The sequence below is a fragment of the Hyperolius riggenbachi genome, chromosome 2, assembly GCF_040937935.1.
Source record: "Hyperolius riggenbachi isolate aHypRig1 chromosome 2, aHypRig1.pri, whole genome shotgun sequence".
Lineage (NCBI taxonomy): Eukaryota > Metazoa > Chordata > Amphibia > Anura > Hyperoliidae > Hyperolius > Hyperolius riggenbachi.
In genome coordinates, this window is record NC_090647.1 from 545,708,269 (window position 1) to 545,724,346 (window position 16,078).

The 16,078-nt window shown below is 44.5% G+C and overlaps 1 protein-coding gene and 1 long non-coding RNA gene across 7 annotated transcripts in view; one reads left to right on the forward strand and one right to left on the reverse strand.

Annotated features, from left to right (window-relative positions):
* LOC137547329 (uncharacterized) overlaps positions 1–16,078 on the forward strand; it is a 235,422-nt gene that overhangs the window by 103,014 nt on the left and 116,330 nt on the right. The gene's annotated exons all lie outside the window — the stretch shown is intronic.
* LOC137547328 (T-lymphocyte activation antigen CD86-like) overlaps positions 1–16,078 on the reverse strand; it is a 246,585-nt gene that overhangs the window by 86,314 nt on the left and 144,193 nt on the right. The gene's annotated exons all lie outside the window — the stretch shown is intronic.

The following is a 16,078-nucleotide window of genomic DNA, read 5'->3' on the forward strand; positions in this document are numbered from 1 at the left end:
GGAGTTGCTTCCCCAGAGCAGAGCTGATCACCTGACGTCACCCACCACCTCCCTCTGTTCCCTCCTGGGGGTTGGGTTAGCTCTGTGTACACAGAAAAAGACTAGATGATGCCCTCTGTGGGTGAGTATGGGGAAGGGGGTGGAGTTTGAAAGAAAAGAACAAGACTTCTGTTCAGTCCAGTCAAGCTGCATCTGACATTAGCTCACAAACTCAGCTTTGCAAACCAAGCCACTGAGATAATAATAATAATGTTTTGTGGCTGGCTAGGACAAATGACCCTGTTTAAAGTGGACCTGAACTCAGAACTCCTCTCTGCTCTAAAAGTTACAACACAGCATAATAACCTTTAAACAAAAACCTTCTCTTTGTTACAGCTGATACAAATCCTAAAATAAATCTGCAGTGTATTTACTTACTGAGTCATGGAAGCAGACATCTTGTTTACAGCCTGTACTTTCAAATGGGCTTATCTGCTTATCTGCTGTAGGCAGTCATGTGACACAGGGGAGGGATCAAATTACAACTAGTGATTAGACACAGATGAGGGGGAATTAGACAGGCTAAACTCTCTAAATACATACAGGGTGCATTTCTGATATGTTTTCCTTGTGTCCTGCTCAAGAGTTCAGGTCCACTTTAACCAAAGGTTACCCAACTAGCAATATCATCAAATGTAGGTAGACTACTGAATATTTATTATCTGATCACGAATTTCAGTAGAAATTTACAATCACCTTAACTAGAAGTTGAGAACTGCCAATGACAACAATATAGACTGCCAAAATATTTAATCCTCTACATACAGTAAATAAATCCCTGTGGATTTCCCCACTATCAAACTCAGAAGCAGAGAATATATCCCTTTTTTATTTCCTCTTTTTGCGCATATTTATGTTGGGTTGAAGGGGGGGGGGGGGGTCAGTTGCAGCATCACACATCACCTGACGCCCCCACCCCAATCTTCTAGCACTCCGGCACTGAACTTTGTCCCACTCCCTAGCAGTGTTGCCTGTAAATTTTTGCCAAAGTAGTTTTCGATTCTGAGAACATTTTTTGTGAAAATAGCTTGTATTTTTGCATTTTTGTGTTTTCTGCAACAATGCAAAAATTGATATTTTTACCGCAAAAATTCTTGAAAAACGTGCAAGATGATATTTTGCCAAAGAGAAAAAAATAATTTGCAAAAAGCATGAAAAATGTAAAAAAAATATTTCAAAGCCATTTTCACTTGAAAATCTAAGTTAACAATATTATCGCAATAATGAATGCTAAAAGAATATTAGTATTTTCACTTATCTCTCCTCCCTAGCTGTTAGGCTTTGTTTACATCTAAAATTCAAATCGCAAACGCCAGCGTTTTGCGATTTTGTGAGCGATTTTTTTCCCCAAGTCAGGAAGTGAACTAATGACCCTGAAAAGAATAAATAAAATGTATTTATTCTTAAAAGCGCTGACGCAATTGCCGCACAAAGCAATTTTGTGAGCGTTTTGCGTTTTTCCATTGTACCAAAATTGCCCTACAAATGGTACATGCAGTGCTTTGCTGAGCGGAAAGCTGACGAAATGCTCAGATATGAACTATACCATAAGGATTCATTGCACTAGCGATTGATAGGGCGTTTAACTTCTTGCCGACCGCTTCACGCCAATTGGCGTGAATGCGACGGCAGCCCCTGGACTGCTCCACGCCGATTGGTTTGAACAGCCTTTTATGGGGCTAGCAGGAGAGCACGCGGAGCTCTGCCTTCAGTCTCCCAGCGGCAATCGTCACTCGGAGACTGTTACACGGCGAAATATAACTGTACAGTTCTGCGATCTAAGGCATCACTGTACTGGAGACAGCCGTGTCGCACGGCTGTCCCCCTGGGGGACACAGAAGCGATCAGTGGTGATAGGCTGAGGCCTATCACTGGGGGAGGGAGGGAGGGAGGGAGGGAAAATTATTAAAGAAATAGGCATTTTTATTAAAAAATAAGAAAAATATTTGTAAAACAAAAAAACAAACATTGGGGGAACGATCAGACCCCACCACCAGAAAGCTCTGTTGGTGGGCAGAAAAGGGAGGGGGGAACTTGTGTGCTGAGTTGTGCGGCCCTGCAGTGAGCCCTTAAAGCTGCAGTGGCCCAATTTATGAAATGGCCTGGTCTTTAGGGGCGTTTAACACCGCGGTCCTCAAGTGGTTAAAATCGCCAACGCTAAAAGAAAAATGCAAAAACACCCTAGGTGTGAACGAGCCCTTAGTATTCTTGTTTTTTCACTTTGCTCTGAATGCTTGCTCTTGAGCACTGTGTCATGTTGTACATTTCTCATACTGACAATACCATGTCTGTCTTAAGGTAGCCACACACATAGCTCCCAACTGTCCCTCTTTCCCCCTCATCTGTCCCTCTTTCAGGACTTTGTCCCTCTTTCTATGTAAATATATATATTTCTCTACTAAAAAATGTGTTTGACTCTAAACGTTATTCCCATCCTTTAAATTGATTAATGACCAATTTTAAAATGTAAATATGAAGGAAAATGAACCAGGATAGAAAGGACCAGTGTGGTTTGAATTATAAAACATGTTTTTCTTATAAAATCTTTATGGTATGCGTGACTAGTGGTGTGATGGGGGCGTGATCAGGGGTGTGACAGGGGCGTGGCTTAAGTGTCCCTCTTTCTCATCTCTAAAAGTTGAGACTTATGGCCACACACCCTACAATTTTTTTAAATATCTGTTCATTTCAAGAATAGCAATCAATTTGTCTGACCGATTGTAACAATTCACAAATCTGACCAACGTACCACACACCTATGTTCAATTTTACCCCAGTTATGAACAAAATAATTGAAAGCTCAGCAAAAATGGATTAGAACTGCACATCAAGTAATTGACAATAGACAACAATACAATTCTTTATAAAGTTGGTCTGAAATTTCCAACATGTCCAATCTCCAAAAATCGAAAAAAAAAAGGGGGAAATTCAATCGGATTTATTGATTGAAAACAAAGAAAAGCTCTCGATTTTTCAGGGCAAGTGATCAAAATTATCGAATTGGTGAAAAATTGGATCTTTTAATTGTTTGGTGTGTGGCCACAAACTCTTTTTGTACTTTGTCATATGGTGTACTTGGCAAATAAAGTTGATTCTGATGGTTTTCCTGCTTTATAAATATAGCAATACATCTGTGATAATGAGTATATAGGGATGGGGGAACACTCACAAATAAGTGACTGTTCTGACCCTACTGGCAGCTTTATAAATGCAACAAACAAAAAATGCTGTTTTTTTTGTTTGTTTGTTTTTTTCTTCTAAGGTTGAGTGCAAGTAGCTGCCGCAGCCCAGTGGCGTAACTACAATTCATGGGGCCTCCCAGCGAAACTTTGATTGGCCCACCAATGTTCACTCCCCTTCCCTCCGCTCGGTGCCCTTGGGGCCCATCTCACAAGGGTCATAAAACAAGTGTGGCCATCAGGATCGTCACCCCCATAAAAAGTGTAGCCACAAAACACCTGATCTGTAGTACAGTCCCCTGTATCAGAGGAAGGGAAGACTAGTGGTTCCCCCCTCCCCCCCAGCTCTGGGCCCCCTGCAGTCGCTGGGGCTGATCCCCTCTAGTTACGCCCCTGCCGCAGCCACATCCTTGGGGCCTAAAGCTGGCTCTCTGACCTTAGCGCTTAGGGCCCGTTTCCACTTGCGCAGAAACCAGGCCGAATCCGCAGAGTTTCCCCGCAGGCAAATCGCGCGGGGAAACTCTGCCATAGGGATGGATAGCGCCGCCGGCCAAATCGCTTGCGCTAGTGAATCGGCCGGCATTTCCATGCACGGCACGGCTGTTGTGATTCGTTTGCGTACCCACAGACCCGGAAGTGCCGCCGCGCGTCTCGCTGACGCGTGCGGCACACGTGGAAACGGGCCCTCAGGGTCATGTGATCAGAATCTGAAGACAGGATCTCTAGACGCAGAAGCCTCATGTCATGGCCCAAAATAGAGAACATTTTACATAATAAGCTGAATTTCCACATCTGTGCCCAGAGATGGGTTCTACGTGTAGCCAGAAATAGCCCCTTCTGCTTTTGGCTTATGCAATAGGCTATTCCTGGGTCAGGATAATGCCGACACCCACTAGCGGACTTTTTCAGCAGCTGTCTAGATATTTCGATATTATTTCGAGTTTCAGATCTCCATATGAATTCCAGGGGGATGGCAGATTACTCATTTTCCTCATTCATATCTCGTATCAATCGCTTAATGTATTTTTATGTGCATACAAAACACAGTTCGTTCCATTCCTACAGTGTTCCTAAAACAAAAACTGTCAAAGGGGCGTGGCAATCACCTTACAAAGAGGTGTGGCAAAGTAAACTGCCAATCACTTGCTTCCTCTGGCCGTGCACAGACAGCAATAACAGCTCTTGCTCTGTGCAGCCTGTTACTTGTGTAGCACTGCTGTTTTACACATTTTCTTTAGGAACATGGAGAAAATGGCATACCATTTTATGGCCAACTGCCCCCAGGTTCACAAGTGGGCCAGATTTATCAAGAGTGTCTGAGACAAAATATTAGTAGGTTTTTAGAAATCCGTGCAGAACTGTCTCAGGCATCCTTAGAAATCACTAGATAGTGCAGATTCCTTCTTAAACTGTAAGGAATAGAAGGAGCTAGGAATGTCTCTCAGGCAGTGCAATGTGTGAGGAAAATTGCTGTTGCTAAGGTTGCCAACAAACCTGCTGTCAGCAAGCTCTGAGTGAGAGGGGAGGAGCCCTTCACAAATCACATCTAGCCTGCACTATCTGGAGAACTGCTAATGAGCACTTCTTATCTGCAGCAGTTAAGGAATGGATTTGCACTTTTCTTAACTGTAGTGTAGCTCTAGAAATCCACCCTAAACTGCCGCTAATACATAGGCTTTGGGAAGTTTCTTACTATCACACAGAACTGTTCTTCTGCTGGTTAGAACAGTTTTAGAAGAAAAAACTGTTGGTAATGCTTTGATAAATCTGGCCCTATGTTTTTTGTTAGTTAGTGGTTAAAGGGACACTTAAGTAAAAAAAAAAAAAATGAGTTTTACTCACCTGGGGCTTCCAATCGCCGTCTCCCTCCGATTCTCCTGGCCGGCAGCCACTTCCTGTTTCGGTGACAGGAGCTGACAGGCTGGGGGCGTGAGTGAATCTTCGCGTTCCTGGCCACAATAGCGCCATCTATGCTGCTATAGCATATATCATATACCATATAGCAGCATACAGGGTGCTAATGTGTCTGGGAACGCAAAGAATCACTTGCGTCCCCAGCCTGTCAGCTCCTGTCACCGAAACAGGAAGTGGCTGCCGGCGGGGCCAGGAGGATCAGAGGGAGAAGGCGAGGGCACCGGAGAGCTGCAGGGGGCTATTGGAAGCCCTAGGTGAGTAAAACTCATTTTTTTTGTTTGACTTAAGTGTCCCTTTAAGGTCTCTTCCATTAGTATCCCTCACCACGGTGGAGGAGTCCAGTACAGAACACTCTGCGCTTCAAAAACTGTGTGTTTTTGAAAGCCAAAATCCTCCATTTTGTTGCATCTGTTTTGAATGCAAGTTGTGTAACCTGCCTATATTTATGCTCTGGACATCCCTGCAGTTGGTCATTCAGATGCAGCCTGCCTTGTCAAGCGCTGTACCCTTCTCCTACTGTTGCTATGGTTGCAAAGACACAAGTTTATCATCAGCTTTGTGAAGTTTGTTGCTGGCTGCCAGTTAAAATGGAAATATCACTTTAACTGGCATTAACTTGCAAAAACTTGCGAAACACTGAACCATCTACCATATATGGTAATGAACAAAAAAAAAAAACCCTTAAATAGGAACGTGGAAATACCCTGTGTATTTGTGGGTGTTGGAGCTCCGCTCTGCAGAAAAATAATAATTCCTGGAAAAGGCGACTCCTCCGAGAATTTCTCGATCAGTATGATCACTTATATGGGAGTCCCTGTCCTCCCGAGGCTTGCCTAAGCCATAAATAGCCTTAAAGGACTCCAGAAATTCCCCCTAATGAATAATGCATATATGCGTTCCATTATGGATTTCCCTTCCTCGTGATTTCCCCACTGCCTGTTTATGGTTCTTACCTAGTAACAGGAATCTGTACATCAGCCCTGCTGTGATTCTGTCTGCTACTCTGTGTCTGAATCAAATTACAGTACAGTCTCGGTTATCCGGCATCAACGGGGGTCGGCTGATGACGGATACATGGGCTTTCTTGTTGCTTGAGACTCATTGGTAAAAATAGTCCCAGCTAATACAGTACTATACCCCACTTTATACTGTACATACCTTGAACTCTTTATATGAAATGTTAACCACTTAATGGTTAGAGTATCTACCCCCCAGAAACTTCATCAAAGCCTCAGGGGAGTAGATATACATTCTCCGCCGCAATCGCCGCTGTGCGAGCTCCCGCTCACTCGTGCACATGTTCCCACACTCGCTCTCACCGCCGCCCATTAGCCCGGAGATCAATAAATGGGAACTCAGTTCCCTGTGAAACTTTTGCTAAACAAGAAAAACCCATTCAATTAAAAAAATAAATAAAGTATAAATAGTTACCTTAGGGACTGAACTTTTTTAATATGTATGTCAAGAGGGTATATTACTGTTGTTTTTTAAATTATGGGCTTGTATTTCCAAATAAAATATTGGCGCCATAGATATTGTGATAGGGACGTAATTTAAACAGTGTAATAACCAGAACAAATGGGCAAATAAAATATGTGGGCTTTAATTATGGCAGCATGTATTGTTTTAAAGCTATAATTGCCAAAAACAGAGAAATGATGATTTTTTTTCCATTTTTTTTTTTTTTAATATTAACGTTAAAATGAATTTAGAAAAAAAATAATTCTTAGTAAAATGTGCCACCCAAAGAAAGCCCAGTTGGTGGTGGAAAGAACAAGATATAGATCATTCCGTTGTGATAAGTAGTGGTAAAGTTATTAGTGAATGAATGGGAGGAGCGCTGAAATGGGAAAATTGCTCGGATGCATAAGTTGAAAATACACTCAAGGCTGAAGTGGTTTTAAAATACAGTCATTGAAAGTATATTACCCTTGAGGGAGCCGTGGAACCCAGTCTTTAAGGGTTATTTCACATTAGCCACATTAGCCAACACACGCACAATAACCCGATTTCGTTGCGGTTCGAAGCATATCAGCGACGCTATTTCTAATTTACCTGACGGAAAAAGGCCTGCATCGTACGATTAAAAGCTTCCAGAAGTGCTACAACGTAACGCTCTATCTAATCTGAAGGGTAGCATGAAAGTCAATAGACTTTCATGTTACCCCGCTTACCGTATCCTAGGTGCGTTCCGTCAAATTGAACAGAACAGCTCCGAGTGTGAAAGAGCCCTAAGCAGAGCCCACAAACAGCCTAAGAAGTTGGCCTTCACCATTGTGAGTACTGCCAGCGATTTGTGCTGGTTGGTTGAGTTCTGGTTAACCTGGTCACTACTCTATTTCATATGTCCGTCGCTGCTTTCCTCCTAGTCTCAGGCTCAGCACATGAGACTATCCTTAACCACTTGAGGACCACAGTCTTTCTACCCCTTAAGGACCAGGCACTTTTTTTCCATTCAGACCACTGCAGCTTTCACGGTTTATTGCTCGCTCATACAACCTACCACCTAAATGAATTTTGGCTCCTTTTCTTGTCACTAATAAAGCTTTCTTTTGGTGCTATTTGATTGCTCCTGCGAGTTTTACTTTTTATTATATTCATCAAAAAAGACATGAATTTTGGCAAAAAAATGATTTTTTTAACTTTCTGTGCTGACATTTTTCAAATAAAGTAAAATTTCTGTATACATGCAGCGCGAAAAATGTGGACAAACATGTTTTTGATTAAAAAAAACCCCATTCAGTGTATATTTATTGGTTTGGGTAAAAGTTATAGCGTTTACAAACTATGGTGCAAAAAGTGAATTTTCCCATTTTCAAGCATCTATGACTTTTCTGACCCCCTGTCATGTTTCATGAGGGGCTAGAATTCCAGGATAGTATAAATACCCCCCAAATGACCCCATTTTGGAAAGAAGACATCCCAAAGTATTCACTGAGAGGCATAGTGAGTTCATAGAAGATATTATTTTTTGTCACAAGTAAGCGGAAAATGACACTTTTTTTTTTTTTTTGTCACAAAGTGTCATTTTCCGCTTACTTGTGACAAAAAATAAAATCTTCTATGAACTCACCATACTCCTAACGGAATACCTTGGGGTGTCTTCTGTCTAAAATGGGGTCATTTGTGGGGTTCCTATACTGCCCTGGCATTTTAGGGGCCCTAAACCATGAGGAGTAGTCTTGAAACCAAATGTCGCAAAATGACCTGTGAAATCCTAAAGGTACTCATTGGACTTTGGGCCCTTTAGCGCAGTTAGGGTGCAAAAAAGTGCCACACATGTGGTATCGCCGTACTCAGGAGAAGTAGTATAATGTGTTTTGTGGTGTATTTTTACACATACCCATGCTGGGTGGGAGGAATAACTCTGTAAATGGACAATTGTGTGTAAAAAAAATGAAAACATTGTCATTTACAGAGATATTTCTCCCACCCAGCATGGGTATGTGTAAAAATACACCCCAAAACACATTATAGTACTTCTACTGAGTATGGCAATACCACATGTGTGGCACTTTTTTGCAGCCTAACTGCGCTAAGGGGTCCAAAGTCCAATGAGCACCTTTAGGCTTTACAGGGGTGCTTACAATTTAGCACCCCCCAAAATGTCAGGACAGTAAACACACCCCACAAATGACCCCATTTTGGAAAGTAGACACTTCAAGGTATTCAGAGAGGGGCATGGTGAGTCCGTGGCAGATTTCTTTTTTTTTGTCGCAAGTTAGCAGAAATGGAAACTTTTTTTTTTTTTTTTTTTTTTTTTTGTCACAAAGTGTCATTTTCCGCTTACTTGTGACAAAAAATAAAATCTTCTATGAACTCACCATACTCCTAACGGAATACCTTGGGGTGTCTTCTGTCTAAAATGGGGTCATTTGTGGGGTTCCTATACTGCCCTGGCATTTTAGGGGCCCTAAACCATGAGGAGTAGTCTTGAAACCAAATGTCGCAAAATGACCTGTGAAATCCTAAAGGTACTCATTGGACTTTGGGCCCTTTAGCGCAGTTAGGGTGCAAAAAAGTGCCACACATGTGGTATCGCCGTACTCAGGAGAAGTAGTATAATGTGTTTTGTGGTGTATTTTTACACATACCCATGCTGGGTGGGAGGAATAACTCTGTAAATGGACAATTGTGTGTAAAAAAAATGAAAACATTGTCATTTACAGAGATATTTCTCCCACCCAGCATGGGTATGTGTAAAAATACACCCCAAAACACATTATAGTACTTCTACTGAGTATGGCAATACCACATGTGTGGCACTTTTTTGCAGCCTAACTGCGCTAAGGGGTCCAAAGTCCAATGAGCACCTTTAGGCTTTACAGGGGTGCTTACAATTTAGCACCCCCCAAAATGTCAGGACAGTAAACACACCCCACAAATGACCCCATTTTGGAAAGTAGACACTTCAAGGTATTCAGAGAGGGGCATGGTGAGTCCGTGGCAGATTTCTTTTTTTTTGTCGCAAGTTAGCAGAAATGGAAACTTTTTTTTTTTTTTTTTTTTGTCACAAAGTTTCCATTTCTGCTAACTTGCGACAAAAAAAAAGAAATCTGCCACGGACTCACCATGCCCCTCTCTGAATACCTTGAAGTGTCTACTTTCCAAAATGGGGTCATTTGTGGGGTGTGTTTACTGTCCTGACATTTTGGGGGGTGCTAAATTGTAAGCACCCCTGTAAAGCCTAAAGGTGCTCATTGGACTTTGGACCCCTTAGCGCAGTTAGGCTGCAAAAAAGTGCCACACGTGGTATTGCCATACTCAGTAGAAGTACTATAATGTGTTTTGGGGTGTATTTTTACACATACCCATGCTGGGTGGGAGAAATATCTCTGTAAATGACAATGTTTTCATTTTTTTTACACACAATTGTCCATTTACAGAGTTATTCCTCCCACCCAGCATGGGTATGTGTAAAAATACACCACAAAACACATTATACTACTTCTCCTGAGTACGGCGATACCACATGTGTGGCACTTTTTTGCACCCTAACTGCGCTAAAGGGCCCAAAGTCCAATGAGTACCTTTAGGATTTCACAGGTCATTTTGCGACATTTGGTTTCAAGACTACTCCTCATGGTTTAGGGCCCCTAAAATGCCAGGGCAGTATAGGAACCCCACAAATGACCCCATTTTAGACAGAAGACACCCCAAGGTATTCCGTTAGGAGTATGGTGAGTTCATAGAAGATTTTATTTTTTGTCACAAGTTAGCGGAACATGACACTTTTGAAAAAAAACAATTAAAATCAATTTCCGCTAACTTGTGACAAAAAAATAAAAACTTCTATGAACTCACCATACTCCTAACGGAATACCTTTGGGTGTCTTCTTTCTAAAATGGGGTCATTTGTGGGGTTCCTATACTGCCCTGGCATTTTAGGGGCCCTAAACCATGAGGAGTAGTCTGGAAATCAAATTCCGCAAAATGACCTGTGAAATCCTAAAGGTACTCATTGGACTTTGGGCCCTTTAGCGCAGTTAGGGTGCAAAAAAGTGCCACACATGTGGTATCGCCGTACTCGGGAGAAGTAGTACAATGTGTTTTGGGGTGTATTTTTACACATACCCATGCTGGGCGGGAGAAATAACTCTGTAAATGGACAAAAAAATCAAAAGATTGTCATTTACAGAGGTATTTCTCCCACCCAGCATGGGTATGTGTAAAAATACACCCCAAAACACATTGTACTACTTCTCCCGAGTACGGCAATACCACATGTGTGGCACTTTTTTGCACCCTAACTGCGCTAAAGGGCCCAAAGTCCAATGAGTACCTTTAGGATTTTACAGGTCATTTTTGTTTCAAGACTACTCCTCACGGTTTAGGGCCCCTAAAATGTGTTTTGTGGTGTATTTTTACACATACCCATGCTGGGTGGTAGAAATATCTCTGTACATGACAATTGTTTGATTTTTTTTACACACAATTGTCCATTTACAGAGAGATTTCTCCCACCCAGCATGGGTATGTGTAAAAATACACCCCAAAACACATTATACTACTTCTCCTGAGTACGGCGATACCACATGTGTGACACTTTTTTTGCAGCCTAGGTGCGCTAAGGGGCCCAACGTCCTATTCACAGGTCATTTTGAGGCATTTGTTTTCTAGACTACTCCTCACGGTTTAGGGCCCCTAAAATGCCAGGGCAGTATAGGAACCCCACAAGTGACCCCATTTTAGAAAGAAGACACCCCAAGGTATTCCGTTAGGTGTATGGCGAGGTCATAGAAGATTTTATTTTTAGTCACAAGTTAGTGAAAAATGACACTTTGTGAAAAAAAACCAATAAAAATCAATTTCCGCTAACTTTTGACAAAAAATAAAATCTTCTATGAACTCGTCATACACCTAACAGAATACCTTGGGGTGTCTTTTTTCTAAAATGGGGTCACTTGTGGGGTTCCTATACCGCCCTGGCATTTTACGGGCCCAAAACCGTGAGTAGTCTGGAAACCAAATGTCTCAAAATGACTGTTCAGGGGTATAAGCATCTGCAAATTTTGATGACAGGTGGTCTATGAGGGGCCGAATTTTGTGGAACCGGTCATAAGCAGGGTGGCCTTTTAGATGACCGGTTGTATTGGGCCTGATCTGATGGAGAGAAGTGCAAGGGGGGTGACAGGAGGTGATTGATGGGTGTCTCAGGGGGTGATTAGAGGGGAAAATGGATGCACTCAATGCACTGGGGAGGTGATCGGAAGGGGGTCTGAGGGGGATCTGAGGGTTTGGCCGAGTGATCAGGAGCCCACACGGGGCAAATTAGGGCCTGATCTGATGGGTAGGTGTGCTAGGGGGTGACAGGAGGTGATTGATGGGTGTCTCAAGGTGTGATTAGTGGGGGGAATAGATGCAAGTAATGCAATGGCGAGGTGATCAGGGCTGGGGTCTGAGGGTGTGGGCGGGTGATTGGGTGCCCTAGGGGCAGATGGGGGTCTAATCTGATGGGTAGCAGTGACAGGGGGTGATTGATGGGTAATTAGTGGGTGTTTAGAGGAGAGAACAGATGCAATGCACTTGGGAGGTGATCTGACTGCGGGTCTGCAGGCGATCGGATGGTGTGGGTGGGTGATCAGCTTGCCCGCAAGGGGCAGGTTAGGGACTGATTGATGGGTGGCAGTGACAGGGGGTGATTGATGGGTGGCAGTGACAGGGGCTGATTGATGGGTGGCAGTGACAGGGGGTGACAGGGGGTGATTGATGGGTGATAGGTGATTGGCAGGTGATTGACAGGTGATCAGTGGGTTATTACAGGGAAGAACAGATGTAATTAATGCACTGGTGAATTGATAAGGGGGGTCAGAGGGCAATCTGAGCGTGTTGGCGGGTGATTGGGTGCCCGCAAGGGGCAGATTAGGGTCTGATCTGATAGGTAAAAGTGACAGGTGGTGATAGGGGGTGACTGATGGGTAATTAGTGGGTGTTTAGAGGAGAGAATAGATGTAAACAATGGATTTGGGAGGTGATCTGATGTCGGATCTGCGGGCGATCTATTGGTGTGGGTGGGTGATCAGATTGCCCGCAAGGGGCAGGTTAGGGGCTGATTGATGGGTGGCAGTGACAGGAGGTGACAGGGGGTGATTGACGGGTGATAGGTGATTGGCAGGTGATTGACAGGTGATCAGTGGGTTATTACAGGGAAGAACAGATGTAATTAATGCACTGGCGAATTGATAAGGGGGGGTCAGAGGGCAATCTGAGCGTGTGGGCGGGTGATTGGGTGCCCGCAAGGGGCAGATTAGGGTCTGATCTGATAGGTAACAGTGACAGGTGGTGATAGGGGGTGATTGATGGGTAATTAGTGGGTGTTTAGAGGAGAGAATAGATGTAAACAATGGATTTGGGAGGTGATCTGATGTCGGATCTGCGGGCGATCTATTGGTGTGGGTGGGTGATCAGATTGCCCGCAAGGGGCAGGTTAGGGGCTGATTGATGGGTGGCAGTGACAGGGGGGTGATTGATGGGTGATAGGTGATTGGCAGGTGATTGACAGGTGATCAGTGGGTTATTACAGTAAAGAACAGATGTAATTAATGCACTGGCGAATTGATAAGGGGGGGGGGGGGGGGTCTGAGGGCAATCTGAGCGTGTGGGCGGGTGATTGGGTGCCCGCAAGGGGCAGATTAGGGTCTGATCTGATAGGTAACAGTGACAGGTGGTGATAGGGGGTGATTGATGGGTAATTAGTGGGTGTTTAGAGGAGAGAATAGATGTAAACAATGGATTTGGGAGGTGATCTGATGTCGGATCTGCGGGCGATCTATTGGTGTGGGTGGGTGATCAGATTGCCCGCAAGGGGCAGGTTAGGGGCTGATTGATGGGTGGCAGTGACAGGGGGTGATTGATGGGTGATAGGTGATTGGCAGGTGATTGACAGGTGATCAGTGGGTTATTACAGGGAAGAACAGATGTAATTAATGCACTGGCGAATTGATAAGGGGGGGTCAGAGGGCAATCTGAGCGTGTTGGCGGGTGATTGGGTGCCCGCAAGGGGCAGATTAGGGTCTGATCTGATAGGTAAAAGTGACAGGTGGTGATAGGGGGTGATTGATGGGTGATTGATGGGTAATTAGTGGGTGTTTAGAGGAGAGAATAGATGTAAACAATGGATTTGGGAGGTGATCTGATGTCGGATCTGCGGGCGATCTATTGGTGTGGGTGGGTGATCAGATTGCCCGCAAGGGGCAGGTTAGGGGCTGATTGTTGGGTGGCAGTGACAGGGGGTGATTGATGGGTGATTGATGGATGATTGATGGGTGATTGACAGGTGATTGACAGGTTATCAGGGGGGATAGATGCATACAGTACACAGGGGGGGAGGGGGGTCTGGGGGGGGGGGGGGGTCCTGGGGAGAATCTGAGGGGTGGGGGGGTGATCAGGAGGGGGCAGGGGGCAGGGGGGGGATAAAAAAAATAGCGTTGACAGATAGTGACAGGGAGTGATTGATGGGTTATTAGGGGGGTGATTGGGTGCAAACAGGGGTCTGGGGGGTGGGCAGGGGGGGGTCTGAGGGGTGCTGTGGGCGATCAGTGGGCGGGGGGGGGCAGATCAGTGTGTTTGGGTGCAGACTAGGGTGGCTGCAGCCTGCCCTGGTGGTCCCTCGGACACTGGGACCACCAGGGCAGGAGGCAGCCTGTATAATACACTTTGTATACATTACAAAGTGTATTATACACTTTGTAGCGGCGATCGCGGGGTTAACATCCCGCCGGCGCTTCCGTATGGCCGGCGGGATGTTACGGCGGGTGGGCGGAGCCAGTTGCCGGGGGAAGCGCGCATCATCAATGACGCGATCGCTCCCCCGGCGTAGCAAAAGGACGCACCTTAAGGCGTATTGCGGTCCTTAGGGGATCCACTTTGCTGCCGCCCATGGGCTGTGGGCGGTCGGCAAGTGGTTAATCTACCCCCTGACAATGCGGGCTGTGCATGCAAAGTGCCCCGCAGCTGGAGGGCCTGGGAGGCTGCCTGGGAGGACGGCGAGGGACCGATCAGCCTGCAGGGGGCTGGAGGATTCCCCAGGTATGTACTGTGTGTGTGTATATATATATATATAATTTTTTTTTTTTTTTTTTTTTTTTTTTTTTTAATCGTCTCAGGTACATTTTAACCTAACCTAATTCCCCAGCATTAAACCTTTTTGGCATCTAACCTTCTGCGCCTGCGTTGCCGTGACCTCGCTTCCCCTGATGTCACCAGGAGCGCACAGCGCAGGCACAGACCATACTGGGCATGCGCAGTACACTCCTGGTGCCATCAGCGGGAGTGAGGACACGGCAATGCAGGCGCAGTGGTTTTCCGACTTTAAAGTCTGAAATTCCAGAAGTGAACCAGAGGCGGGGCCAGAGCATCGGTGAGTGGCTGCGCGGGCACAGGAAGTCTGCGGGGGACCTTTAGAAGCCCCGGGTAAGTTCAACTCATTTTCCCCCAACCCCCCTACAGTATCCCTTTAACTTCTCTCTGACAATAACAACCAACTTTGAGCTTCCATAGCCAACCTCTCTCTGACATCTGAACCTAACCTCCCAACATTAAAGAGAAACCGTAACCAAGAATTGAACTTCATCCCAATCAGCAGCTGATACCCCCCTTCCCATGAGAAATCTATTCCTTTTCACAAACGGATCATCCCCAGCTCTGTATGGCTGATATTGTGGTGAAACCTCTCCTACAGTATGATGGTCCTGACATCCCACTGTGGGAGCCTTGTTGCATTGTGGGAAATAACAGCTGTTTCCAACTGCCTAAAAAGCAAGCAGCATCTCCTTCCACTGACATCACCTGCCAGCAATAAAAAGGTCACCATGTGATAAATGTCAGAATGTAAATCAGGGAGAGGAAAGATTTTACAATGGGAAAACACTGACTAAATCATTTATACATAATTATTGTAAAAATTAAGCATTTTTTTAATTACATTATTTTCACTGGCGTTCCTCTAACTTTTTGCTAACATCTAACCTCTAGCCACACCCAGCCACACATATCACAAAGAATTCATAAGCAAATATGTAGTGTTATCATTTAAACTGGTCCTTTCTGTCATTATTAGTTTCATTTCATAATAACATTTGAAAGTAAGAAATATATTAATTTAAAGGGTGGGAATAAAGTCAATTTAAATAATTTTTCAGGAGAAAAATACAGATATATTTACATAGATCTTTATGTCAGACCTGAAAGAGGGACAAATGAGAAAGAATGAGGGACCCTCTGTCCCTCATTCTTTCTCATTTGTCCAGAGAGACTGTCCCTCAAAAAAGGGACAGTTGGGAGCTATGAGCGTATGTGTGGGTTATTGCTAACATCCATGAGGTACAGTCCTAGTCTGCCTCTGATAAAACCAAAGTCTGCAAGACCTGGGTTGTCTGACCACGCCCACCATATATACTGCTGGCTTTTCTACGGCCATATACCAGTTTTTTCATTCTTAAGGGGCC